This window comes from Emydura macquarii, unplaced genomic scaffold (assembly GCF_026122565.2).
Source record: "Emydura macquarii macquarii isolate MOO-44397 ecotype Brisbane River unplaced genomic scaffold, CSIRO-AGI_Emac_v2 contig_3530, whole genome shotgun sequence".
NCBI lineage: Eukaryota > Metazoa > Chordata > Testudines > Chelidae > Emydura > Emydura macquarii.
This window is the reverse complement of record NW_027133667.1, coordinates 11462982-11478355: the sequence shown is the minus strand read 5'-3', so window position 1 is coordinate 11478355 and position 15374 is coordinate 11462982. Positions and strand designations below refer to the sequence as shown.

At 47.3% G+C, this 15374-nt stretch overlaps 1 protein-coding gene across 3 annotated transcripts in view; it reads left to right on the top strand.

The window, feature by feature from the left end:
- The first annotated feature begins 1178 nt into the window (after positions 1-1178).
- BID (BH3 interacting domain death agonist) overlaps positions 1179-15374 on the top strand; it is a 32509-nt gene continuing 18313 nt past the window's right edge. For 2 of the 3 annotated variants that reach the window (XM_067536215.1, XM_067536213.1), the window contains exon 1: positions 1609-1742. The gene's annotated coding sequence lies outside the window, so the exon portion shown is untranslated. Of the gene's footprint in view, positions 1331-1608; positions 1743-15374 lie in introns of those variants that run through there. The other variant, XM_067536214.1, reaches the window with a different exon arrangement.

Genomic DNA, 15374 nt, shown 5'->3' with positions numbered 1-15374 from the left:
TGTCTCAGGCGGGGCAGCAGGGGCGGATGTACCCCATGCAGCCACTGGGGCTTTCCACAAGGATGCTGTGGGCCTGAGGGCTGCATGGTAACTCCCTGTCTGCTGCAATGTGCCAGGCTTGGGCCCTTGGTAGCAGGGCAGGGCACGGCACAGCACAGCCCAGAGAGCACGGGAGGGGAAGTACCTGCAGCCCTGTAGACCCCAAGCACCCGGTTCTCTGTGCAAAGTCTGATTGCTGCATGGTAGCTCCTGCTGCAGAGCACGTGAGGAAGTGCCAGGGCCTGCCCTCCCAGTCCACAGTACCAGGTCTCTGGCATGGGCTCCACAGCCCCCTGCCTGCTGTGTGGGCATTAGGTCCCAGGCAAAGGGCCCCCTACTCTGGCATCTTGGGCAGAGGCTGGATGGAAGGTGCCAGCTGCTGGCTGTGGGGCCTAGGCCCCCTCCTTTGGCAGAAGGACTGAGGGAGCTGGAACATCCTTCCAGAGCGGTCCTGCACCACTCAAGCACTGAGCATGTGAGAAAGTCCATTTTCACTTTTTCTTCTAAATGTCTAGTGCTGAGTGTTGCACAGAAAAGCTGGACCCAGGAAGCGAGTGCAGCCGAAAGGCTCAGACACCAGCCAAGTGAAAAAGATCCCGGTTGTTATTAAAAAGACTGGTGATTTTTAATCCAATCATCATTTGCAGGGCGGGGGGGGGACCCTGCATTAGTACTGAAGGGGTGGGGTTGGCAATACTTAATGTTCAAGGTGAAATGTAATCTTGGTCACCAAAAACTCTCCAGCTTGGATCAGAACCAAGCTGCGGCCCACCCTGGGCCTGTGTGTCTGATTCCAACCCTCTCCGCCGCCTGCCCACGGGGGCCTTGGCCAGAAGGCGAGACACCCCTGGCTGAAATATCTGCTGGACGGTTCAACCCTCCGCTGCGGGCCTGCTGCGCCGAGCTGGCTGCCTCCGCTCACGGCAGCAGAGCAGGTGCTTCACGGGGGGGTGGGGGTGATTCCCCCAGGGCCCGCAGGGGCCCCGCAGCGCTGCTCCCCGGTGGAGGGGGAATTCCTGGGCCCCGCTTCCCGCCCGGCACAGTGCAGGCACCTGAGCCTCCCGCCCGGCCCCAGGCGCGTCTCACCCTCCCCCCGCAGGCCGGCCATCGCTCAACCTGGCTCCCCTCCCCCACCCCAGCCCTCCCCTCCTGGGCCGCTCCGTCCGCTCGCTCCCGTCCCTGTGGCCGGGAAGGAAGGACGGCGGCGAGCAGCTGTGCGCCTGCCCGGCCCGCTGGCGATGCCACGCGGCTGCGCTCCCTGCCTAGCGCCTCGGCGCTGCCTCCCCGCGGGGTAAGAAAACAGCCCGTCCCCTCCCGCCCCCAGGCACGGCACACACCGGCCTCCCCCACCCCACCCCCATTGCAACGGGCCTCGGCCCTGGTGTCCTCCCCCGCTGTCCCCAGCCGGGTCGGGCCCGCCCTCTGCGCCCCCCTAGGAGCCCCGGCTGCCTCCCCCTGCACGGGGACCCCCCCGCGGTGCGCGCTGCACCGGGCGCCACGTGGCCCTGCCTGGCGGAGCGCAGCGCGCACACCGCGGCCGCCCGCCCGACGCTGCCTCTTTAAGGGCCGGATGAGCCGCTGCCTAGGGGCGGGCCGAGGACACCCCGCCTCGCTCGGGCCGCCGCCGGGCCCACAGCTCTGTGCAAGGGCCGCCCGCTGCGCGCGGACTAGTCGGCGGGGCTGCGCGTTGCCCGGGGCGCTCGGTGAGTGTCTCGCCGCCCGGGGCCGGCCGAGCGGCTCCGCTTGCACCCCTAGCCGCGGGCCGGGCCGGGCCGGGGTAGCCCAGTGGTGCCTCGCGGGGGAGCCGGGAGGCCGGCGCGATGTTGCTGGCAGAGCCCCAGGCTAGCGGGCGCTGCGACGGGCCCGGCTGGTTCCCTGGGCTGGGCTCCGCTCCTGTGCCCCGCGCGGTGCGCCGGGCCGGGGGGCCCCACTTGGTCGCCAGGAGCTGAGTGGTGCCCGGGGTGCCAGATCTTCCCCCGCCCGATTCCTCCCTCGCTCTGCTGCCACCTGCCTCCAAAGCAAGGCGGGGGAGCTGGGGGGCTAGTTCCAGGCACGTTTGTTCCTTTCCAGCTGTGCAGCCTGCCCCCACCGCCAGCACCCGGAGCGGCGGAGAGGGCTGGTAACTCGGCTGGAGCTACGCCGTGGGGCCTGTGCTGTGGGTCGTTAGGCTCCTGGGAGCCTGTAGGGAGGCTGACTTTAGAAGTTAGGGGCTTGATGCAGAAATGGCAGGGCCCGGGTTAGGCAGGAGCTCAGGCGATCATCATAATAGTCCCTCTCTGGCCCTAAAAGGTACAAAACCCCAGTGCCCTGCCTGTGAGAATCCTTCCCGAGTAGGGGTGTTGTGCTCCCCCTTCCATATCCCTTAAGTGTCTGTGTCCTGAGCAGCTGGCCCAAGATGCTTTTCAGAGGATGCATCCTGATTGCAGGACACCGCTCTTTCAGGCTGGTGCCATGGCATGTGATGTTCCACAAACAGTAACGTCAACGTGAGTTACTGTCAAGTTGTTTTTTAAAGAAGAGAGTAGGCTCATGGCCATGATCCTGTGGTTGGATCAATGTGGCTGTGCTCCCTTTGAGATCAGTGGGGCTCAGTGCAGGGTTTTGCCTGCCCACATCCATCTGATTGTAGCTGGGAGAGCTTTGATTCCTCCTCCTCTCTCTTTCTTTTCACTTCCATCTTCTTTCCCTGAAATTGTTACAGAAACTGCTCCTTACAGAGAAGCTTTATCTGACTCCTGCCTTCTTGTCTCTTTTGTGTCAGAGATTTTTCTCTCATTTTCTTCTTTCTCTCTGCTGTATTTTTTCTTTCACTGTTCCTCAGCTCTTGTAATTTTTTTCCCTTTACTTTGTATTTTCCTGCCTCTTACCTCCATTCTGGACAAATCTGTCTCCACCTATGCACACTCTCTTCTTCTCTTCCCCCTTCTTCTGGTCTTTGCCTCTTACCCATCCTCTCGCCCTCTAAGTATGTCCTCCTCCTGATCTTTTCCTCTATAGCTCTCTCTTTTCTTCCATTTCCTTGTGCCTCAGTCAAATTGTCCTCTTTCTTCTTCACCCCTCTACTCTGGCCAGACTGTCCCTCTCCTATTCAGCCTTGCTGGGATGGTCCCTGCACCGTCCTTTACTGCTGCCCTGGTGAATGTTGTACAGAGCTCCCTCTAGCCTCCTCCTGATGTTCTCTGGTGAGAGCAGCACTGAGTAGCATCATTGGGGAGGGGAGAGGAAAGGGTTAATCCTGTGGCAGAACTAGGGAACTCCTGCCTCCTTGGTGCTTGACTGCTCCTGCGAAGCACCCGGTTTCTGGATTTCCGGGGCCATGGTTGTGTCCACATTCACAACAGGGGAATCCAGCAATGGCAGCTCCAATAAATGAGTAAAAATCAGACACTTTGCAGACTGAGAGCTTATGCAGGCTGCTACTGGGTTTCCCTTTACCAGGAGCTAAATGATACATAGTGCATCCCCATCACCGTATTCAAGCGCACTCCTTTCTTGCCTCAGGAGCCTGGCTTGTCCTGATCTATTGTAATCCAGTTGGTACAGGAGCTGTTTCTTTATTTACCAGGAGCAGCATGCAGACACCTATGCTGCAATTATAATGTTAACGAATACCTTTTGGTGTGTCTGGAAGAGGGTTGGGGAGGAGAGATGCCTGGTGTGGTGGAGGGGTGGATGATGACAGGATGGCGATGGGAGCAAGAGGGAGTTGAGTGAGCCGGCACTCTTCCAGAGAAGGTTTCTTTAGAGTAGGCATGTTGGGCGAGTATATGTAACTGACCCCACATGAGCTGACAGTGGGATTTGAATCTGAGACCTTCAAAGTACAAGAACTTACTGCTTGAACTATAGGATGAGGTTCTATATGCAGTGGTTGTTGCAGACTCTTATGTCACTTCTTTAGAGCCAATCAAAATGGCTTTTTTTTTTTTTTTTTTTTAAACAAAAGAGGGCTTCTTTTGACAAGAATATTTTGCAAAAGATGTCCCTCTTTGTTGAAAATGTTTTGGTTTTCTACAGTTGAAATTTCAAAACTTTCATCTGCCAGTTTTTCATCAAAACATGAAAAAAATGAAAAACTTTCAATGGAAACAACAAACATTTTTTTGCTGAGAGATTTTTGTTGGAAAAGAAATAATTTTCTGATTAGCTCTATACTGCTTAGGTGAAGGAGCTGCAGGTGGTGTGGGAAGCACAAAGACCTATACCGTGCGAGCATGGGTTACACAAATACAGGGGGAATATATTTTATAACAAGTTGCGTCCATAATAACTAAGTAGCTATGTGACCTTTTGTAATCCACTGTCTGACCAACCTCCTATTTCCCCTACCTGTTGTAACTATCACTTATTCCATCATGTCTACCATTATTATTATTAATCATATTTATTATGCCTAGGGACCAACCCAGAATGGGGCTCCATTGTGTTAGGTGCTGTACAGACACAGGTTGTACCATCAGATTGCAACTCTTCAGAGCAAATTTTGTCATTTGTGATCTCCACAGTTTCCCACATACTGGGCTGTACTCTGAGATTAAAAAGCACACACATTTTTACTACTTAAGTGTGACTTGTACTGAAAAGTGACTATATAAAAACAGCACCTTCTCACTCCACCGATCCTGTCTGTGGATATAAATCTGTTGAATTTAGGAATAAAAATGAAGCTTTTTCCTTCCTTTTATTTGAGTTAGCCCAGCTGGAGCCAGCACAACTGAGAGGGTGAATTGGATTCTATTCCTCCTTGTGCATTATGAGAATTGTTTATTAGGATCCAGTGAATTTTGCAAAACCCACTGAAGGCAACTGGGACTGCACAGGTGTCATCGAGCCATCAGAAACTCTGAGGCCTATGGTGCAGCCCTTTAAAGAGTGTGTGAGCTCTCTAGTGGTGCTCACCATGTTCTGTTTTAGAAGTCTTCAGAAACCAGTCAGTGCAGCAGTGTGTAGGTAGCTAGGCCTGGCATGTTTGTGTCTTTTTAGTAAGCATGGTTATTTGAGACCCAACTTTGTCCCTGTTGTTTCCTCATATTGGTTTTTTAATATAAACAGATGACAGCGCATAAGAAAATGAACCCAGCGTGACTCTTCATTTCAACATGAGTTTGGAGGGCTGGCATTTCAAATAAAGTGTTGGGTTTTTTTAAGAGAGTGAACACATTTGATCTTGATCAGCAAGACAGCGTCACAATGCCATTTTTAGAGTCCTTTCCAGCACAGAATGGCACTTTAAAGCCACAAGACTGTGTGTGACACTCTGAGTGCATGGTGTAATGCAGTGCAAGCCTGTGAGAACAGGAACAGGGTAACCATTAGCACTTTGTATATGCAGTCAGCCCAAGCGCTGCTCTAGTGCCTGCATGTATAGCAGGTCACAGGTGTGATCATGGACTCTGTTGGAATGTTCTAAGAGTCTCCCACTTTCCCCACTCAGCTGTCAGAGTGAGCTGACCCACAGTGGAGGGTCAGCTTTGGTGGGTAGCTTCCTTTTCTCAAGTGAATTGTGAACTGATTGCAAATGAGCTGTTTTTCCATTTCCACGTAACAGGTGTTTCCCCAGAGCATGAAGGATCTGAAATGGCTGGAATCTGGCACTTTATTATGATGATGGTGATGATGATTTCTTTGCATAGCACCCTCCCCGATTATCGTAATGGACTATGCCTTAATTGTCTCATAGACTGTAAGTGCTTTGGGGCAGGGGTAGTCTTGACCTTTGAGTCCTGCACAGAGCCAAGCATGTGTTAATGTTACTAAGAAGGAAGTTAGCTTTAGATCTTGGCCCAAACTACAAAACTTGCATCTGAAATTTGAACCCCCTTAAGTTTTAGGGGAAGTTCAGCTCTGCAGTTTTGATTTTGGTTTGGCTTCAGCTGTAGCTTATTATTTTATTGATAAGCAGGAGCAAGAGAAGGCAAAGGAAACTGGAGGTCCTTTGCTTAGTGGAGGAGAGCTTATAAAATATGACATCAAGAAGGCTGAGGTATTTAATGCCTGTTTTGCTTGTCTTCTCTAAAAAGGTACTTTGTGACCAGATACTTAACACAATTAGCAACAAGTGGGAAGGAACACAAGCCAGACTAGAGAGAGAAGTTAAAGAATATCTAGATAAGTTAGATGTATTCAAGTCATCAGGGCCTGATGAAATTAATCCTAGGGTACTTAAGGAATAAGCTGAAGCAATCTCAGAGTTGTTAGCAATTATCTTTGAGAACTCGTGAAGGACAGGTTTGGTCCCACAGGACTGGAGAAGGACAAACACAGCACCCATCTTTAAAAAGGGGAACAAAGAGGGCCTGGGGAATCAGAGACCACTTTCCACTTTAATATGTGGAAAGATGCTGGAATAATTTATTAAACAATCGATTTGTAAGCGTCTAAGGCAGTGTTTCTCAATTAAATTTGGCCACGGAACCCTTTTGAACTCGATAAATAATTGCGGAACCCCCCAAACTCTTAACAGTATTTTTGCATATGGGGCCAAAAAAAAGTGGAAATAAGCAAATTATATACAAACAACTAGGTCAGTGTTTCTCAATTAAATTACACTTACACTTGATACTCTCTGCCGAAAAATTCAGGACATCTCCCCTTTTTCGGCGGCGCGGAGAGCAGTGTTTCCGCGGAACCCCAATTGAGAAACACCGGTCTAAGGTTACAAATAATAGCCAACCTGGATTTGTCAAGAACAAATCATGCTACACCAACCAATATCCTTCTCTGACAAGGTAACTTGCTTAATGAACAAGGGAGTGGGGTGAGCGCTTATAGATGTGTTATATCTTGATTTTAGTAAGTCTTTCATTGCTGTCCCACATGACATTCTCATAAGCATACTAGGAAAATGTTGTCTAGATGAAATTACTGTAAGGGGGGATGGAAAAATGGTTGAAAGATCATACTCAGAGTAGTTATCAGCGGTTTGCTGCCAAACAGGGGGTGCTGGGGGTGGGGTGGACATAGTGGGGTACTACACTTAGGAAGGGTAGGAACAGTACAGTAGGATTTTGTGTCTGAAAATGATGTTCCTTCATGCTGGAGTTGGGGAAATGCTGCTGCTTGCGGTAAATTGTGACATGGGACGTTGCTGTTCTCACTGGTGCCTTTCCTCATCCTCCGACGGTGTGTAGACATGGTCCAGCATTGTACTGCACCCCATGCCTTGCAGAGCTTGCCTAAGTTGCTTCCTCCCCACTCTTCCTGGGGTGCTTGCTTAACTGCATAGCAAAATTTTTCCAATGCTGTGTGTGAACTCCTCTTTGCCCGACTTTTCAGGGCTCCTCCAAGAGTCTCCCCCTTTCTTCTCAGATTACCTTCAATTTCTTCTCAGGCACCTTGCACTAATATGAGCGTAGGCCTTTGACACCTGTGTGAAGGTGTTCCTGAGACCAGTGGTAAGAGCTGCGTTGGACCATGAGCCCTGTTCTAGACTCAGCTACCTGGTTTCTCCAGCGCCTTTCCCTAGACCTGATCCAGTGCAAACTGAAGTTAATGGAGCAGCCTCTTTGTTTACAATGGGCCCTGCATCCAGCCCTATGTGAGTAGGAGGAAGAAGCTACAAGTATCAATATCACACCAAAATGTTTTCAGCATCACTAAAATGGGCCACTCTCATTATGCTTTTAAATAATTTTCCCCTGTAGAACCCTCTGCTTCTCTTCATGCCCCAGAACCTACAATCAAAGCCTTTACCCAGCATTAGGTGAGATGTTAAAGGGTGTCAGATTCTGTGGATGCTGAATCCTCACATAAGTGGCTGCAAGCTTCACCTTGTGCCATGTTTCCAACCCCTGGAACAAGCAGACCTATGGCCAGTTCCTGACACATCCCATGCTATAGTTACCCAGGGCACTTCCCATCACTGTACCTGGACAGCCCATGTAGCACAACCCAGTGGGCTGCCCAGTCCAGTGTCACATCTGCCCGGTCTCTAATTTTTAAGGGGAAAATGTATTTTAGGTAAATCTGCCCCAGAGATCTTGGTGTGAAGGCTTTTGGGAGATGGATTGTACCCTCTGATGACAAATTCTTGTGGGCCTTTTGTAGCTGCTAATCTGGTGCTTCCCTGCCGGGCTGCCTTTGCTTAAGGAAATCCACACGAGACAGCTGATCACAGAGCTTTGGGGTTTCACATCCACTTTCTGGGCCCTACAGTGCCCAGAAGCTGCTTGCATTTCCTGACATTTACAAGTCGAATCTGAAAGTGAAATGCTATCTGGGTCTGTTATGTACAGTCATGTTTCCTCCCTAAAGAATCTGGATTTTGAATTAGCACGTCACTCTCTGCCTCTTAGTTGGAGAAGGAGGGAGCGGCTTCCTCTGGGTGTGTAGCAATGTCAGCTGAAATATAGGCAGGGAGGCAAGAAGGGAGAAGCAGTGTGTGTTATGTTGCGGAACTGTATGTACATTTGCATGTTGCCATAGCAATAATATATGCAGATTCTAGGAAGCTGGGCCTCAAAAACCCAACCAAGTAATCCCCTGCATCAGACTGCAATCCTCTGTCCTGTGTCAATTCTCTGGAAGACATTGAGCCTTCTGTTTGTAAATTCTTGTCTAAAAGAGTTTGAAAAGGATGACCCTCCCCCCACCCAGTGAAGGCATAAATCAAGAGAGACAGCTAAATGGTCAAGATGGTCAAAAGTCACTAGTGATTTTGGATGACTCCGTTTTTGGGTGCCCAATTTAAAGCACTTTAAAGGGGCCTGATTTCCAGGAAGTGCCCACCCACCCTCTAAAAATCAGGGTCCTTCAAAGTGTGTCAAGTCATACTCCCAGAAATGTTAATCACTCTTGATAATCTTGGCCTTTGAGTTTATTTGGTACCCATTTGTTAAACTTTTTTAGAAGTGGAGATTGTTGCAACACCAGGACTGGAGACAGGACAGCAAGGGGCTAGATTATTCTACAGCACAGTACTTTCAGGTTAAACATAGGACCAATCTTTCTCTTCCCGTCTATGGAACATCTTGTTAACTTGTCCATACTAACAGATTATTTCCCATCTGAAGGAAGTGGGTGTGGGAGCTCTTAGGAGGTTTATAATTATGCTATGTTAGTGTTTGGACAAAGTCCAATGGAAACATTGAAAATGAAAGCTCATGTTTCAGAGAATTTGCTGGATGTTGAGATGACTGGTCTGGAAACATGCACACAGTCCCCAGTGACTTATGTGAAGTCTTGTCCGTGTGTCCATGCCTCATACCCCTCTACTTGTTGAGTCTGTGGTGAATGATTCTGACTCTAGAAAGGCAAGCAGGGCCAACTCAAATAATTTTGCTGACCAGCTGGCTGGAGTTTGGTTCACTTGATCGGGAATTACCACACACACTAAACTGTGGATGTGCTGACCAGGCCTCAGCTGGCATATTCCTGTCTCTCCGAACTGTGAGCTGAGTTGCAGCAGGCTCTGATCAGACCCCTTACAGCACATCACCTCTGCTAACATAGGAGCTTTGGAGTGTCCCAGCATTTGGATGTTCACATTATGAGCTAAGCGAGCCAGGCTTTTTCCTGTAGCTGTTCCTTTAGAAAGCATTCCAAATATCTCTAGTGTTTCTGTATGGATCTTGGCCAGATATTCTTTTCCAGATATATTATGATCTGAGGGTAACCTGAGCCAGAGGGCTGGCTGCTAGGAATGGTGGAATGTTGGTCTAGCTCTGCTGGCAAAATCTCCCTTCTGGTTCTGACAACTGTAACTCACCAGAGTCAGACAAGGAGGGACTTTAGCGTCAGACCTTCTCTGGGGCTGGTGGTCTCCTGCTCAGTGCCTGTGGACAAGTGGTGATATGGAATAGAATCCCTCACATCTTTCCAACCCAGACAAGGAGCTTCCAAGAGCCCTTTGGTGACAATAGATAATTGTTTTCTGGGTGAATTTGTGAGAGAACCCATAGGCTGTCTAGACTAAAATAGAGAGTATGTGTTGTCCTGTTGGGCAGATACGATTGCTATGCTCCCAAGCCTCAAGCTCCCCTTCTGGTTCCTGTGCTCTCCCTAAGGAGGACCAGATAAGAGTTCGCACATCAGCCTGGCAATGGAGCACCTGAATTTGACAGAGGTTTCATTGCAAAGTGATCTGAGGCACTGTCCTCTGCATCCCGGGGGCTGAATACACTTTCCTGTTAGCCCAGAAAGGAATGACAGAGCTTGAATCTCCAACTCTGATTCCTTGCCTAGTAGGCTAGCGAGGAGCATTGAACACTGCTATGTGACCTGAGTCAGTGACTTACCATGTACAGGGAACTGAGAATCTGGCCTGGGATCTATGCTGCAGTCCTGGAGTTCTCTGTAGTACAGTAAGAGATGCCAGGAAAGTATCTGAAACACTTTTCTTATGGATTCTATTTACTGAGGGACAATCTATCCTAAAATTCTCATTCACTGAGGGACAATCTAAACTTACTGCTATATTTGTTTTCCACAAACTACTCTTAGTTATAATTTTTTTATGAGTGATGTAGCTGAAATATTTGGATGCTAATATTTTAACTGTACTGTTGATTTTATCACGCTTAATTTGGGATATTGCAGATTATGTATTGTTTGCATTTTATGACTTTTAAAACCAGACTCTGTACTTTTGGATAATTTATGCATTATACCTGGATGTATAGAAACTTTTTCTTTAAACTCTCTATTCGCTAATTTTAACATTAGCTTTAATAAAAATTAGCTGTGTGTTTGTACTAGGATTCTAATCCTGGGGGAAAAAATTCCTGCTTCTCTGATCTTAAACACCAGCCTGTTCACCACAGGGTGGATTGATTTAAATCAAGTTTCCCACTGATACTTCTTCACATATTTCTTAAACAATGGTGCAAATCTGATCACTAAAACATGTTAATTTACAACTTAATACAGCATTTTACAACATCTAGGAGGGTATACTTTGTGTAATTTTTTAGATAACTTGATTTTTATTAATTTAGGAAATAGTACATAATACTCATTACCTGAGTCAAGCTGCAGATGCCATTAGGAATGGTAAGAACTAAATCACACACACAAACACAATAGCACTTATATTTTATTAAACTAAATCTTAAATGTTACATAAATGTTTTGCATTTGCAATTGCAGCAGTCTTCTGAGTTGATGGTTGTCCTTAAACTCTTTTTTGGTTTTAATTTTCAAATTTGATTAACTCTAACAGACAAGTCATCACAACACTAAATGTACGCTGTCCTTAAAAACTTCTACAACTAGCTCTCATCTTCCCCCTCCCACTGTCATTTTTATTCATAGACTGAAACAGAAATACAAGTTTTCCTGCTTTTTCAACTCCCAGTCGATTTCTTAGCTTTGAGTGAATGATACCAAATGATGAAAATATTCTCCTCTGTGCCTGCAAAGGAAGCTACTGCTGTGAAAAGTTGGCTTAGCAACTGAAGGAGCTCTGTTTCTAGGTGCCTGGCTAATGATTTCCACCAATTCAGGGGAATGACTTTGTTCAAAACATTATCAGTAAACATGTAGTATTTAAATGGTTCCACTCCAGCCCTGAAATTTATTATGACTGGCATAACTGAGGCATGACTTTTGAGATGCCCATGCCAGGGTGGCATCATCTTCTTCAGAAGTTAGGCATCTACCTTTGTATCTGGGTTGAGAATGTTTGCAAGAAAATGAGGTAGAGTTACTGCTTGATCCATTTGCTTCTTTATTGCCTGCAGTTTAACTTTCTGGTGAGGTATTTCTTTCTTCAACGTCTCTTGTAGTGCCTTCCAAATTTCAACAGCATCAGCAATGCAGCAACAATTTCTCTGAAGTTTGTTTAAGGCTATGGATATAGGCTTCAGTATACGGAGCATATCCTCTACATTCCTCTTTAATCCAATGTTAAATACTTTGAATGAGATACTTCCATCTATTTTATCACGGTTTTCTTCACAAAGTTTTATGAGACTAGGCCAGTTCTTAATAAATTGTTCAAAACATCAGCCACAGAATTCCATTGAACATCTTGAGTGAGAATTGGTTTGAATCCTCCTGCTCTCTTCAGCGAAGCTGAAGCAAAATGGTTGTTACGGAAGTATTTTGCGACTTCAGCAACATTTTCTTTTATTCCTGACGTGCTTTTCTTTTATTCCTGAGAAGACGTGCTTAAGTCTTTGGCTAAAAGATGCATGAAATGGGCACTGCAGCCATATGTTATTAAGGAGCATCCTTCCATTTCTTCTTCTAAGTATTGTCTCATCTTTGCCATGAGTGAATAATACCAAATATTCTCTCTGTACCTTTAAGACAGTCTCTTAACTAACTCCTCTGCCTTGCTTGGCCCAGCTCCACCTCCACATAAGCACAGAACAACAACAATCCTATCCAGCCTGTGTCTTACTTTGCACATGTGACTTTGGTCTGCTGAGAAACTGAAACAGAAACTGAAAGCCCAGAACTTTAAAGAAGCAAGAGCTGGTAGTTAGGCTGGACAGACTAGAGCAGTGGTTCTTAACCTTTCCAAACTACTGTACCCCTGAAGCCTGAGTCCCACCCCCACGGGGCTGAGGCATGTAACTTAGTTTCGTGGCGCCCCTGTGGCTCCAGGCAATTGCCTTTCTTGCCACCCCCAATACCAGCTCTGCACTTGCGACCCCTCTAAAACCCCAGGTTAAGAAACACTGGACTAGAGCCATTAATTCATTTTCATGAGACTGTAAGTGTAAGTTTAGCATGTTTGTGATGAGATTCAATTGTAACTGTTATTTTTTAAATGAGAGAGAAATTTAGTATTTTATTGGTGATTTTTTTATACATTTAAAAATCTGATTTTTATTCAAAAAAAAATCATTGATTTTTTTTTTATCCACTCTGATTCACCATCTATGTTTATCACAACTTTTATCACTGTATTCCCTCATTACTAGAGTTACTGAGGGCTTCACTTCCTTCCCAACCTCTCTGTCTTCCCACAGTGACATCATAAAGCTGGGGTTTTGATCTCCCAGTCACTTCCATCCTCAGGTTGTGGGCCAAGCTGTAAATTTGAATGCAGAGAAACTGCTAGAGAGAGAGAGAGACAAGAAACGCTCGATACGTGCAAAATAACTGTGTGTTTTGTCATACTGGTGGTACTGAGGAGATGCATCCCATCCCTGTTTGGAGAGGTTTGAAATGGCTTAATAGTTAGAGGGATATTTACAAATATTGCCGGAAGAGCAGGTCTGCAGTGGGAAGGGAGAGAAACAGCAAGGTAGGAGGAGTGTGTGCCTGGAGTTAAAGCAGGCTTGAGAGAGAGGGTTTGCAAATGCCTTTGTTTAATGTGGGATAGTTTCCCGAATAGCCCAGTGAATAAAACACATCACTGGGAATTAAGAGACCTGGGTTCTATTCCTAGCTCAGCCACCTACTCTGACCTCAAGTCACTTGCTGTACTACTTGGTGCATCAGTTTTCGAATCTATAAAATAAGGATAATGATGCTTAGCCATCTTTTGAATCTCTCTGAGGTCTGTGCCTGAATTTCAAAGGTCCTGGGTACCTGGGTACCCTTTGAAGTGAATGGGAGCTGGGGTGCTCAATAGCACTATATTTCAAGCCAATAACTGGTATTATCCAGATTGCAACAGTCCATTGACGCAATGTGGAATTCGTTGCCAAGGGATGTGAAGGCCAAAACTATACCAGGGTTCAAAAGAGATCTAGATAAGGTCATGGGGGAGAGGTCCATCAGTGGTTATTAGCCAAGATGCTTAGGGATGCAACCCCATACTCTTGAGTGTCCCTACCCCCGATTGCCAGAAGCTGGGAATGGACGACATGATGGATCACTCGATGATTGCCTGTTCTGGTCATTCCTTCTGCAGCACCTGGCACTGGGCCACTGTCGGATGACAGGATGCTGGGCTAGATGGGCCATTGGTCTAAGAACAGCCATACTGGGTCAATGTTGCAAAGCAACACAGGTGCAAATGCACAGAATGATTGCCTCTGTCCACACTCAACTTATCCTTTACCTCCTGGCTTCTAGGCAGGAGTTGGCCTGTCTCTGTTCCTTCCTCATCCCTTCTTTTCCCTTCCTCTGGGATCAAATCCTTTTCTTGGGATCATTGGCCCTAGCCTGATGCTTGGCAAAGTCTAATGGTCTTATCTACGTTGGTTTGCCTACGTGTTCTTCTGTCAGTGGCAGGCTCAGAGAGGGGGGACTACAAAAATACTGGTCTCATCCCATATATTAAAATAACTCTCGTTGTGCTGCTTCAAACCACTGGCTGCGTCTATGAGACTTAAATAAAAGTACATGCCCCTCTGTTGTGATCTAGAGCACTGCATGGGACTATTCATTAATCCTGCACCTGCTCTTATGGCAGTGGATCCCGTGGGACCCAGGGGATCTCCATCCCAGGACAGGGCTCTACTGTGATCCTTTCTCCTCGCAAAGTCTGAGGTGCCCAGGCTGCAAAGGCTGCTCCTCTTTTCACATTCAAGAGGGGCCCTGTGAAGTGAATGTAAGCAACAATCAGACGTGAGCCAAGATTTGAAAAACGAGGTACCTAAAGTTGGGCTCCTAAGTCCACATTTAGGCATCTACACATGGGATTTTCAAAAATGCCGAAGTAACTTAGCAGCTTTTGGTCTTTATCTAAATCTGAATTTCCTTGTGGGGGTGGGGCAGAGGGGGAAGAAGTCTGATGTTTTCTCCTGATTACTTTGGGCCATTGTAGCTCCTCTTGAACATGGAACAGAGACTACTTGTGACAGCCAAAGCAGCATGGGACTGCAGTACCTTGGTGATGTGAGTCCATGTGGGATGGATGGTGCTGAGTTTGCTAATGTTGATGTGAACGTGTGTGTGCATCAGAAGTAGTTCCTGATGTTGGTTAGAAGTTCCTGAAATAAAGAACCTGTTAGCTCTACAGGGCTGTTGCTCACTCTAAAGTCTGGCATATAACAACACCTTGGCAATGAGGGTGGCTGTGCTCCCACTTACTCCTCTCCCCTCCTCTGCAGTCTGTCTTGCCCTGATGGCTGAGCCGAGGGTGCTCATTCCACTAACCGCTCTCACACGTTTGAGGAGTGCTTTCTGAGTCCAGGCAGTAGGGCTCCGGAGAGATGGGGTCTGTTACTGGCTTTGGGCAAGTCACTTCCCCTGTGTTTCCTCATTGGTAAAATGGGAATAATGGTACTTCCCTGCCTCTGTAAAGTGCTGAGCTTTACAGATGAAAAGTGCCAGATAAGAGCCAAGTTTCATTCTTGTTAACGAAGGTTACATCCTCATTGCCAGGCAGCAGCAAGCTTTGCTGTTACCCTGTCTGGAAACGGAAAGCCAGTGTACCCTTCATGCACTTTCCTTTCCTGATGACTCCTGCAGTTTCAGTTCTAAAGAATTTCTTC